Source organism: Clupea harengus, chromosome 2, assembly GCF_900700415.2.
Source record: "Clupea harengus chromosome 2, Ch_v2.0.2, whole genome shotgun sequence".
NCBI classification, from domain to species: domain Eukaryota; kingdom Metazoa; phylum Chordata; class Actinopteri; order Clupeiformes; family Clupeidae; genus Clupea; species Clupea harengus.
In genome coordinates, this window is record NC_045153.1 from 5009060 (window position 1) to 5021816 (window position 12757).

The 12757-nt window shown below is 42.0% G+C and overlaps 1 long non-coding RNA gene across 1 annotated transcript; it reads left to right on the top strand.

The window, feature by feature from the left end:
* Positions 1–1470: 1470 nt before the first annotated feature.
* Positions 1471–3540, top strand: LOC116223045. The gene is made up of 3 exons (XR_004164908.2): positions 1471–1601; positions 2740–2763; positions 3325–3540. It is a non-coding gene; the product is annotated as an uncharacterized LOC116223045 (long non-coding RNA).
* Positions 3541–12757: the final 9217 nt, after the last annotated feature.

Below are 12757 nucleotides of genomic sequence, written 5' to 3' on the forward strand. Positions count from 1 at the left end.
TATTAAGTAGCGCTTGATGTTTTGAAATACCTATGAAAACTGTCTATCTGACACACACACACACACACACACACACACACGTTTTGAAATACCTATGAAAACTGATGGTGGTGTATCTGGGCGACCCCAATGAGCATGCAACCAAACACACCATAGAATGTGATGACGTAGCTATGAAAAGTTAATACAGCAAGCCAGTTAATGTTACAGCGTGTGTTGAGGCCCAAATGACCAATCAAAGTGATTCTCTTTCCACCGATACCGATCACCGATCATTTATGAGAAATATTTGCCGATACCAATCTTTTTTTTGAGATTTGTGTTTTTAATTAGCATCTGGTGTAGCCTAAAGAAATATGAATTCAAGAAAACATAGTGAATTATATAACATTATTTATTTATTTATTACCAGGCTGGAACAAAACTAACGAAATAGCCTAGGCTATAGGCTATAATATCTGAGTATGACATGCACCTATTCGTTTGGAATATGCCACGTCTGTAACATCTCGAATGCTGTTACTAGGGCTGCAGCAGTGTGGGTGCCGGAGAACTCTTGCAAATGCAGTACCACCTTTTGAAGTTGGAAGTCTGCGTCAATCCACTGAGCTGGCAAACTCAGCATTGACAGGGGGCTGACGTCTGAGCTCCAGATATCACTCGTAAAGCTAATGAAAGAAGAAGTGTTCGATTTTTAAAGGGTATGGACGTGTAAATACACTGCCTGGTAGAGCTCGGGTAGGGAAACATCTGCAAAATATGTGCGACCTGGGAAAGTGTAGCGGGAGAGAGTGAGAGAGCAGCCTACAGATTACTTTTCCTGTGATATCCTTAGCCTTCTTGCTATCACGGTTATACGCACGGGTGCTCTCTATAGTGGCTTGTGTTAGCAGGCGTTTCTCTGCCTTTTTCTTGTTTTCATTCTCCGCAGTCAGCCTTTCAAACTCGCCATGCACCATGTGATGCAACTTTAAGTGCCTTATTGATTGTGTTGAAGGATTTTACCTTAACTCCCCCACGAGGTATTTTATCCTTGCACAGATTGCAGATGGCATGTGTGACATCTGTCTCATACACTTTATAGTACTTCCACACGGCCAACATATTTTAGATAATGCGAGAATGTGGCTCTGTGTAGGGGGTTAATGAGCATGAGACAATGGCTCATGTTGTTTGCGTCATTGATCGGTTGATATGATCGGCGATTAGAAAGCATTATCAGAATTCCCCAAGCTCATATTTTGACTGAATATCGGCCAATTCTGATTGCTGGCCGATCCATCTGGGCATCCCTAACATGAGCTGTTACTTTCACTCACATGGTATTAACACTCTGACATACTCACACATCTCAGCTCCACTTCCTGTTTTCCCTTTAAATCTCAGTCTCTATCTGTCTGTGTTGTGTTGCATCAGGAGAGGAGCCTCCCGAGTATCATTAATCCTGTCTCACTCAATGCTGTTCACAGTGTCAAATACTTCAGTAGCTACTACAGTAACTGAATGGGCTTCTGATCCAGTTTCTCTTTGTGTTGGACTCCTACATCCAGATCCTCCTCACGTCAGGAGAAGACACAGTATGGAGAGATATGAACAAAACAGTAAGTCTTCATGTTTGAGAGTGTGATTAATTGAATGTTTTAAAAACTTTCAAGGGATTTAAAAGCTGGCAAGATCATTGGGCCTCATTCTCGAACGCAGTTAAGAAGAATTTAAGAAAGAATTCCACTTCCGGTGTTTTAGGAACAAATTTGGCATTCATGAAACTTCAGAAGAATTTCAGAACGCGAAATAGCAGTCGTAAATGCAAATGCAATTCCTCAAATAAACACCAACTCCGTGTTAAAAGGGTTAAGGGCTGAATTTGTGAGAAATCGTTGGTGATTGCGCTCACATCTACTCTACAGACATCCTCGGATTTAAATATATCCGAAATTATAATAATAATAAATCCGAGAATATTTGTATCATTAACAATTACGTTTCACATTTATAGTCATGATTCTACGAGGCATTGTGATATAAAATAAAATAAAAGCACAACGCGAACACTGCAAATGTAAGTGAATAAATAAATAAGCACTAAACTCAATCGCGTTGATCTACATCCTGCAACAGTACCTCCACCTCTGCACCGGTGAAGTTAGATCTGCGTTTACTCGACCGGTGCTCGCTTTCCCCTTTGACATGACTTGCTTTTAAGTTGCTTTCGCGTGGATTCGGTCGATTCTGACTGCACACGTCACTACAGTTGCGCGCCCTTATAAGGAGCTGGCGGGGCATGTATGAATGCAAATCCAGGTGCACGAGAACGTGCTTTCAATTTAAGAATCTTCATTCGGGGGAGCATTGCCGAGAACACTTTGGCTGCGTAAGAACCCATTTTCAGGCGTCCATGAATCAGGCGTAGATCTTTTCTTACGTTGCTCTTCCGAAGTCTGTAAGAAAACATTTCAGAAGAAACTTTGAGAATGAGGCCCATTCTCTACATCAAAACTAAGTTGTAAATATTATGCATAGTGAGGTCATTTATCAAATTTCATAAATTAGCTTCACACTCTGTTATTGTTTATGTCCTGTTTAAGTGTTGTTCTACAGCTTACGGTAACTGGACCATCTGTAATCAAGATGTCTAGTTCTCTAACTCTTCTTGTGTGCCCTGTGCCTGTCTGTGTGTGTCTGTGTGTGTTTGTGTGTGTGTGTGTGTGTGTGTGTGTGTGTGTGTGTGTGTGTCTGCAGTGGGAGGAGAGACTCCTGTAGATGGTGAGTATGAGAAATGCAGTTAGTCATCAGTGGTCTCTGCTGTCCAGCATGTGAAACTAATAGCTTTACCACTGTAGTTAAATGGGCCTCTGATCCAGTTTCTGTGTCTCTTTCTGCTGGGCTCTCAGATCCAGATCCTCCTCACAGGAGGAGAAAAAGTAGTATGGAAGAGCCTCCACAGAGTAATTAATCACTGGTCTCTGCTCAGGTCATGGGTGTAACATTCAACCAGCTGTTGGAGAACTCATGTGTAGCATTCAAGCAATGTGATCCTACCACCCTGGACATTTGGACAGGTGTAGTTTCTGGATGCTGGATGGATGTCTACTCAGAATGAATATTTAATGAAGCATTGCAGTCGGCCTATCTAGCTATAGCTAACACTAGTTTAGGTAGCTAATAAATAGTTATCAGTTAGTAGTCAATAGTTAGTTAGTAGTCAATAGTCAATATTCTCCAACTTGGCTTATTAACAAATGATAGACTTAGTTTCCCTGTAGTGATTATGTTATAACTGAGCTGTGTGTGATAGTTTACTGCGATTGTGTGTGTGTGTTGCAGTGGGAGGAGAGAGTCCTGGTGGTTCCAGTGTAGCCGTCTGAAGGAGAGAAGAGGAGGAGGCTGGTGTGGTGGAAAATATGTGAACAGAAAAACTCATAAACCAATGTATAATAACCAGGGCTGGGCACGTTAACACGTTATTATTGCGTTAAAGTAACACTATGCAACAATTTGACACTTTATGAGGTATGCCTTTATAGGCAACTAGTTTTGGTACCATCCTCAAATTCATTTTGATAGCATATGGTCATGTGAAGGACAGATAAACACCCGTGTCTTCCCCACTAGCCATCCAGGATATGCCACCCTGCAAAAATGGAAGAAAAGCTTTCACACGAATGACATTGCCAGCTAAACTGCCAAAAGACACCAGTTAAAGGCCCTTAGTGTGTTGGCAAGCTTCTATCAGTGTCAGCTGGGCTGTTTGCAAGGTTTTTGCATGCCTTTTAGGTAGTTAGCTTACTAGTTTGGGAACAGAACTCCGTATTGCTGCTTTAACGCATCAATTAATTAACGCCGACAATTATTTTATCGCGGGTTAACGCAGGTTTTATTATTTATTTTATTATTGTAAAAGTCTGTTGCTCACAGGCTTTTATTTTGTAAAAGTCTGCTGCTGACTGCTGCGGAACCGGAAAAGAAAAGAATGGGCGGATAAACAAACATGGAGAAGGGCATTGCTGCCATATACATATATATATATATATTAGTGCTGTCAGTTTAACGCGTTATTAACGGCGTTAACGCAAACCCATTTTAACGGCGATTTTTTTTTTTTTTTTTTTTTAGATTAACATTCTTTTTGGCTTCGCAAACTGTGTAGTAGGCTAACGTTACGGTTTGAGTGAATGGTGAGCGCGATACGGCGAAATGGATGATAAAAAGCTTCTGAATGGAAAGTTTACTTTTAAAAGTTGTGTTGTGCAAAAGAAGCGAGCTTCACTGTTGTCTGAAAATGTCAACAGGCAGCTGGCTGAAAGCAAAGAAGTAGTAGGCTTACCTTTTATTGGTAACCTAACTGTTACGGTTCATTGTTTCTGAAATAAGAGGCCTGACTGCTATGTTCCCAGCAAACTTGGATAAGACATTTGCATAAAGCAAGCCAATCCACTTTTCCATGTTGATAAGGGCATTAAAATAAAAATAAAATGATGGAAAAAATTAATAAACGAAGGGACATTTAGAATAGATAAAAATTTGCGATTAATCGCGATTCATTTTGAGTTAACTATGACATAAATGCGATTAATCGCGATTAAATATTTTAATCGTTTGACAGCACTAATATATATATATATGATTATGATTGCTGCGACGTGCCAACTCGCCGCCATCTCGGGAAGGTAAAGGCTGGACTGTAAACAAACGCAAGTGAACGGTGGAGCTGCGGTGGAGCTGGATAAAAAGCACTATAGCGTTTACATTTCTCAACCGATTTAATTGAGTCGTTTGTATATTCAAGCGTTTATGATCTACGTGGAGTACCAAACAAAGTTTGGTCTCCATGTTACTTAGAATCTCGATAGTTAGGCTAAAATCGCCAAAGACATATATACATACTGTACATGTGATAATTGCAAATCATTCAACGAAACAGACAGTGGAGGGAGGCTTCGGCAGACTACGTACAGCAGAGTAACTGACAGCAGTGAACTTTTTGGTGCTTCACCACACTCTAACATTAATGCCTTGGCAGTGGCAATAAGCTTTAGTTTTGTGTTTGTTTTGATAACATTGTTTAAGTTGAGAATTACACAAAGTATTCATTTTATTTTACTGCTCCTATATAAAAATGCTGATGTTATGGCACTTTAGTTCATATGGCAGTACATTTAAAATAACAGTGTCAAGTTCTAGGAATTCACAAACTGCACTGAAAGTGTTTTCTGGTTTCTCACTCAGGGACATTTGGTACTGAACATAGACTGGTTATGCTGCTCCCTGATGAAAGTAAAATGTTTCTGCTATTACCTCAGAATTTGCCTGTTTTAATGATATGATTGTGGCTCAGGATTTTTTTTGCCAGTTTTTTTCTTTTTCATAACAAACAGGATAACATTAATGCCCTGGCAGTGGCAATGAGCTTTAATTTTGTATTTGCTTTGATAACATTGTTTAAGTTGAGATTTAAACTGAATATTTTATTTAACTGCTACTGTATTAAAATGCTGATGTTAATTAATCAGGGATATCATGCGATTAATCGCGATTAAAAATTTGAATCGTTGCCCGTCCCTAGTATTTATATAAATTCTGATTGTTATTTATTCGCATTGTTGTTTATCCCGATGAATATGTATGTATATGAATTCTGATTGCTGTTTATTCCAATTGCTATATATATTCTATTTGTTGTACCTATCTAGACATACTGATCATTCTTAATACATTTGAACTATAGAACCATCTGAAGTTGGCTCTGTTGTCTTCCTGGACTGGGATTGGTATAGCTACACACTCATTAAAGGAGAGGCATTTTCCTAGTTGCCCTCGCGGTTATATATGCTTGACACAATTGTGCACCTCGACGGTAAATCGTAAGAATTTTCCCCAGAAGCAATTCGGAACACCTCAGTCAGCCCACTGTCTTCAACTATGTTGATGGGCCGACAGTCACCGGCAACCCAAACTGCTACAGCGTTGGTAACCTTTTCACGGACTGGTCTAGTTATTTTCCCAGAGAAGTCGTGGAGTGTGGGTTGGCGACCATCTAACCTGGGACTGCTTTCTGTCGGGTGCTTTGCATTAAGGTGATAGCTAAATTCAGATGCTAAAAATGCTACATACAACTTTAGTTTTTTTGATTGTTCCGTCATTTTGCCTCTTAAACAGAAACTTTCCGTCCAAAATTCCCTCAGCTCTCTCCCATCAACATCTTCCACTACCGTCTCGGTCTCTCCTATCTAACTGATTTGACTTCAGGCACGCGGCGGTATCGTGTCATTGGTCAACGCACACCGGAAGTAAACAAAGTTGCGTTAACTGCGTTAAAATATTGTATCGCGTTAATCTCAGCAACAATAATGTCATAGATTGACGCGTTAACTTTGACAGCCCTAATTAATATTGTTCCCAACTAAAAATCAGTTCTTCGTGGAAAATTTGTGAAAAAAAAACCTGAAACATTTTCACGGCCCACTGGAAGGTGCTCCGCGGCCCATGGGTTGGGAAACCCTGGTTTAGAGTATGATCCACTCTTTGTGTCATGTTCATGTCATTATGATCCACTCTTTGTGTCATATTCATGTTTGTCTCATTTTTATATCCATCTGTTTTTACTTGACATGCCAATACAATCACCAAATAAAAAACCAAGTTGCACTCTTCTAAAAGTAAATATGATTTTTCTAAAACTAATTTAGCTCTACAAATGCCATTATTAAAGCTTCAGTTGTATTCTGCATACACACACACACACGGTCAGTAGCTATGATAGTGGATGTTCATGATTTAAACACTATGATAGTTAATGCTCATGATTTAAACACTATGATAGTTAATGTTCATGATTTAAACAAATAGTGGATTCATTGTGGCAAAGATCTCTGGGTGCGTATATGTCTATGGTGTGTCCTGTCCTAGGGGTTAGGATCTATGGGTGCGTGTCCTTATATATGTCTATGGTGTGTCCTGTCCTAGGGGTTAGGATCTCTGGGTGCGTGTCCTTATATATGTCTATGGTGTGTCCTGTCCTAGGGGTTAGGATCTCTGGGTGCGTGTCCTTATATATGTCTATGGTGTGTCCTGTCCTAGGGGTTAGGATCTCTGGGTGCGTGTCCTTATATATGTCTATGGTGTGTCCTGTCCTAGGGGTTAGGATCTCTGGGTGCGTGTCCTTATATATGTCTATGGTGTGTCCTGTCCTAGACTATAGCAGCTGACCTCTGACCTCTGGCACAGGAGTGGTGGATCTGCCTCTCGCTGGGTTGGTTTAGACACAGCTGCAGTGCTGCCCACCAGGGGGCGCCAAGAATACTGTGATAATATATGTCTTACACACACACACACACACACACACACACCTACACACACACACACAGGCACACACACACACACACACACACCTACACACACAGGCACACACACACACCTACACACACAGGCACACAGGCACACACACGCACACACACAAACACGCACGCGCACACACACACCATAGGCACACGCACACATGGTTGTTCATGTGCAGTGTGCCAAAGCAGGCTAAAACAGTGATAATAATTTGAAGGGGCAGAAGACGAAAAACTGCATCAACAGAATTTGAGTTAAGAGAATTGGTGCAATACTGTCATACTTCCTCTTGATCAAACACCTGGTGCAATACTGTCATACTTCCTCTTGATCAAACACCTGGTGCAATACTGTCATACTTCCTCTTGATCAAACACCTGGTGCAATACTGTCATACTTCCTCTTGATCAAACACCTGGTGCAATACTGTCATACTTCCTCTTGATCAAACACCTGGTGCAATACTGTCATACTTCCTCTTGATCATACACCTGGTGCAATACTCTCGTACATCAGTACCTCCTCCCTGGCCCTGACCGATCATATGTCCAGACTCATCCAAACACACTCCTGTACTCATCCACACACACTCCTGTACTCATCCAAACACACTCCTTTACTCCACACACACACTCCTGTACTCATCCAACACATTCCTGTACTCATCCAAACACACTCCTGTACTCATCCAAACACACTCCTGTACTCCACACACACACTCCTGTACTCATCCAACACATTCCTGTACTCATCCAAACACACTCCTGTACTCATCCACACACACTCCTGTACTCATCCACACACACTCCTGTACTCATCCACACACACACTCCTGTACTCATCCACACACACTGCTACTCATCCACACACTCCTGTACTCATCCACACACACTCCTGTACTCATCCACACACACTCCTGTACTCATCCACACACACTGCTACTCATCCACACACACTCCTGTACTCATCCACACACACTGCTACTCATCCACACACACTCCTGTACTCATCCAAACACACTCCTGTACTCATCCACACACACTCCTGTACTCATCCACACACACTGCTACTCATCCACACACTCCTGTACTCATCCACACACACACTCCTGTACTCATCCACACACACTCCTGTACTCATCCACACACACTCCTGTACTCATCCACACACACTGCTACTCATCCACACACTCCTGTACTCATCCACACACACTCCTGTACTCATCCACACACACTCCTGTACTCATCCACACACACTGCTACTCATCCACACACACTCCTGTACTCATCCAAACACACTCCTGTACTCTAAGTGCAAAGACATCTTATTGCACAGTGAGCGTATCGTCTTTCCCTGAACCCTAGGAGCTGGGGTTACACCACAAGGAGGAGCGGGGGTTACGCCCCTAAGAGGAGCTGGGGTTACGACCCTAAGAGGAGCTGGGGTTACGACCCTAAGAGGAGCTGGGGTTACGACCCTGTTTGGAATGTCCTGGTACCGTCACAGAGCTCAGCCCTCCACCCAGCCGAGTGGTTTGGCCAGATTTCCTGAGCCTGTGCAATAAAGGTGTCAACACTGAACTGAGCGTGTGCAATAAAGGTGTCAAAACTGAACTGGCAATATCTGTTGATTGATGTATTGTGAAAACCCCGTCGTGTATGTGTGTCCTAGTTTGTCCCTGTGGCATAAAGCTTAATAACAAAAGACTCTTTAGAAATTAAAACAATAAAATATATCCATGAATTCATAAATAAACAGACATGAATAATGGTGCACGGGAGCCCATGTTAAATCCTCAGACAGAAAGCAGATGGAAAGCCTTTACTGTCATTGTGTAGCTCTGCATACAATAACACATGGAGTGCTGCTCCTGTCGGTGCCGAGAGGGACCACATATAACAACACAAGAAGATCCATAGAGTAAATAGAAGATCAAGACCAAGTGCAATGGTGTGGAGTACAATGACTCTCCTGAGGTACTGATGAAGCAGATCACAGTGTTTCTTCCACTATTCACACTTGCATCAGAACACAGCGTCAGAACACAGCATGAGAACACGGCATGAGAACACAGCATCAGAACACAGCGTCAGAACACAGCATTAGAACACAGCATCAGAACACAGCATCAGAACACGGCCTCACAACACAGCATGAGAACACAGCAACAGAACACAGCATTATAAAACAGCATTAGAACGCAGCATCAGAACACAGAACACAGCATGAGAACACAGCCTCACAACACAGCATGAGAACACAGCATGAGAACACAGCATTAGAACACAGCATTAGAACACAGCATCAGAACACAGCATCAGAACACAGCATGAGAACACAGCATGAGAACACAGCATGAGAACACAGCATGAGACGAGCACAGGTGATGAACACTGGGTCTCATCCACTATATCAAGTATATTCCAAGTCGAAACAAGGTATAGTTTTTAAGTTTTTCAGAACAGAATTAGTTTAAAAGAGATGTAGCTCGAAATAGAACAGTCAAGTTAGTACACTTAGTTGTATTTAAGTATCTTTATTCGCACTAATGACATTATTAGTATACTAAGTACATAATTAGTACTCGAAAAGAAGTACTAAAATATTTTCCAAAGGATGAAATTTTAGGCTGCTATTATCCAAAACTATCTTAAAGTTCATTTTAAATAGTGTTTCCCCTTTCTCCACACTGACACCACACTGTCAGCTGAATGGCTATGCTCCTGCTGTTAAGTGTTTGTGGAGATCTCCTCTCTGATGATGATCTGATGATCTGATGATGATGATCTGATGATGATCTGATGATGATCTGATGATGATGATCTGATGATGATCTGATGATGATGATCTGATGATGGTCTGATGATGATCAGATGATGATGATGATCTGATGATGATGATGATAATCTGATGATGATCTGATGATGATTTCCTCTCTGATGATGATCTGATGATGATGATGATCTGATGATTTCCTCTCTGATGATGATCTGATGATGATGATGATCTGATGATGATCTGATGATGATCTGAAGATGATCTGATGATTTCCTCTCTGATGATGATGATCTGATGATGATCTGATGATGATGATGATGATCTCCTCTCTGATGAAGATCTGATGAGCTGGAGGCCATCAGAGCAGGGTCCACCCACCTGGCAGATACTCCTGCCTTACGCCATGTGGTTAGAGTATTGCCTCCGGCAACAAGGACTCCTGTTCACTCAATGTAACTACAGACCATCTAGAACCAGAAAGACCACGTCTCAAATATCTAAGACGTCTTAAATATCCTCACTGGTCTGCCTGGCTCTGATTTCCAGGTCAACAGGTTGAGCTCAGAATATGTGCAGAACCCGTATCAACCACCTGAGGTAGAAATGGACGTGTAATAAGTACATTTGAAATATGCATTTCTTGCACTTATATTTATCACAAAAACAAAAGTGTGCTAGAAATGTACTTGCTGACATTTAAGAACATTTTGAGTGCATTAGAACACACTTTATTTTTACCTGGGGACTGGTGCCAGACGTTTTACCTTGTTCGACTTATCTTGCACATGAAGATGCAAGGTGTGTCTGCAGAGTGAATGTCAAAGTGCTTTTCGGCTCTAGACGGCAATCATTCTCAAGACGCAAGCATGCGTGTATTTTTTCCACAGCTGGGGAGTGATTAGAGACCACAGGGCCTTTGAGCTGACAGCCTCTCAGGATGTAGAATGTTCAAAATCTAAAATTGGATATGGTTTGTCATCGCGTGTGTGTTGTTTGGAATGTTTCCGCTTCACATTTGACTCTGAGACAAAGATGATGTGTCTGCAGGCAGTCTCTGCAAGCCAGTCAAGTTTCCCAAAAGCCTGTACTCTGTGGAATCCCTAAACACCCACAGAAAAACACCCACCCACACACACACACACACACACACACACACACACACACACACACAGACCCACGTACACATACACACACACACGCACACAGACCCACGTACATAGAGAAAAACACACACACAGAGACCCCCCCCACCCACCCACTCTCACACACACACACACACACACACACACACACACACACACACACACCCACACACACACACACACACACACACACACACACACACACACACAAACACACCCAAACCCAGACATACGTACATGTACAGAGACACACACAGAGACACAACCCCCCCCCCCACACACACACACACACACACAAACCCAGACATACGTACGTACATGTACAGATACACACACACAGAGACCCCCCCCACACACACACACACGCACACACACACACACGCACAGAGACTCTAGCAGTGCAACCAGTCTCATGTAAGCCATCAGGGATACAGTGTCTACATGTGAGTTTGATGGCTTGAATGCTATAGTGCAATATGATAGAAGAGACACACACACAGAGACCCCCCCACCCACCCCCACACAAACACACACACACACACACGTACAGATACACACACACAGAGACCCCCCCCACACACACACACACACACACACCAGTGCTACCAGTCTCATGTAAGCCAGGTCTCAGTGAGACACAAAGAGTACACATCCAGGGGTATGTTACAGATACAAAATAATACTACACTTAGTTCATGTCTAGCAATATTCGGTTCTATCAGTCCCCCATATGAGCATTTCTATGCTCACTGAAGAACCACCATGCAGCAACCAATCAGAACAGGATAACATCGGCATGCGTTTCCATCAGGGGTATGTTTGTGAGTGATGCTAGTGTGGGCATGAAGTTTATGAGTGTGAAGGGGTGAGCAGCCAGTGTGGATGACTGCTGTCACTGAATGAATCTGCGCACATCACAAAGTTGTGAAGTCATATTTACATGGGCCTACACAGGTGAACACAGTTGATCACTAGAGTCAAAACATAAAGACATGAAGTAAGATACATTAAAAATGTATTTGTTTGGGGAATAGTGTTACATTTGGAATGAAAAACGAATTTTCCGTATATTATGTTTCAGCGAATGATGAACTCCAGGACAGGGAAATAATGATGCTTCCATGTTTTACTGAGCTTTAACACACAGAAATAATCACCTATTACACAGGAAGCTTTACCACTGCATAGACCATCAAGGGAGAGACAGATTAGCCAGTCTCAAACATGGAGATAGAACAGCTACAGTTGAAGAGAAATGGCCTCCTAATGTCTTGTTGATTTAGTAACAAGTTCATTTTTAAAGATTAAGCTCTGACAGGGCTTTGTAGGCAGAACATCCAAGTATAAACTCCAGGACAGGACAACAATTATGCTTCAGATTTGTATTAAGCTTCAACACTCAAATACACCACAGCCATTACAGATATAAAGACATTTCTGTGCACAAACCATCATCTTAAAAGATCTGAAAAACGCTCAAATAGTGTGACTAATGCAGAGGT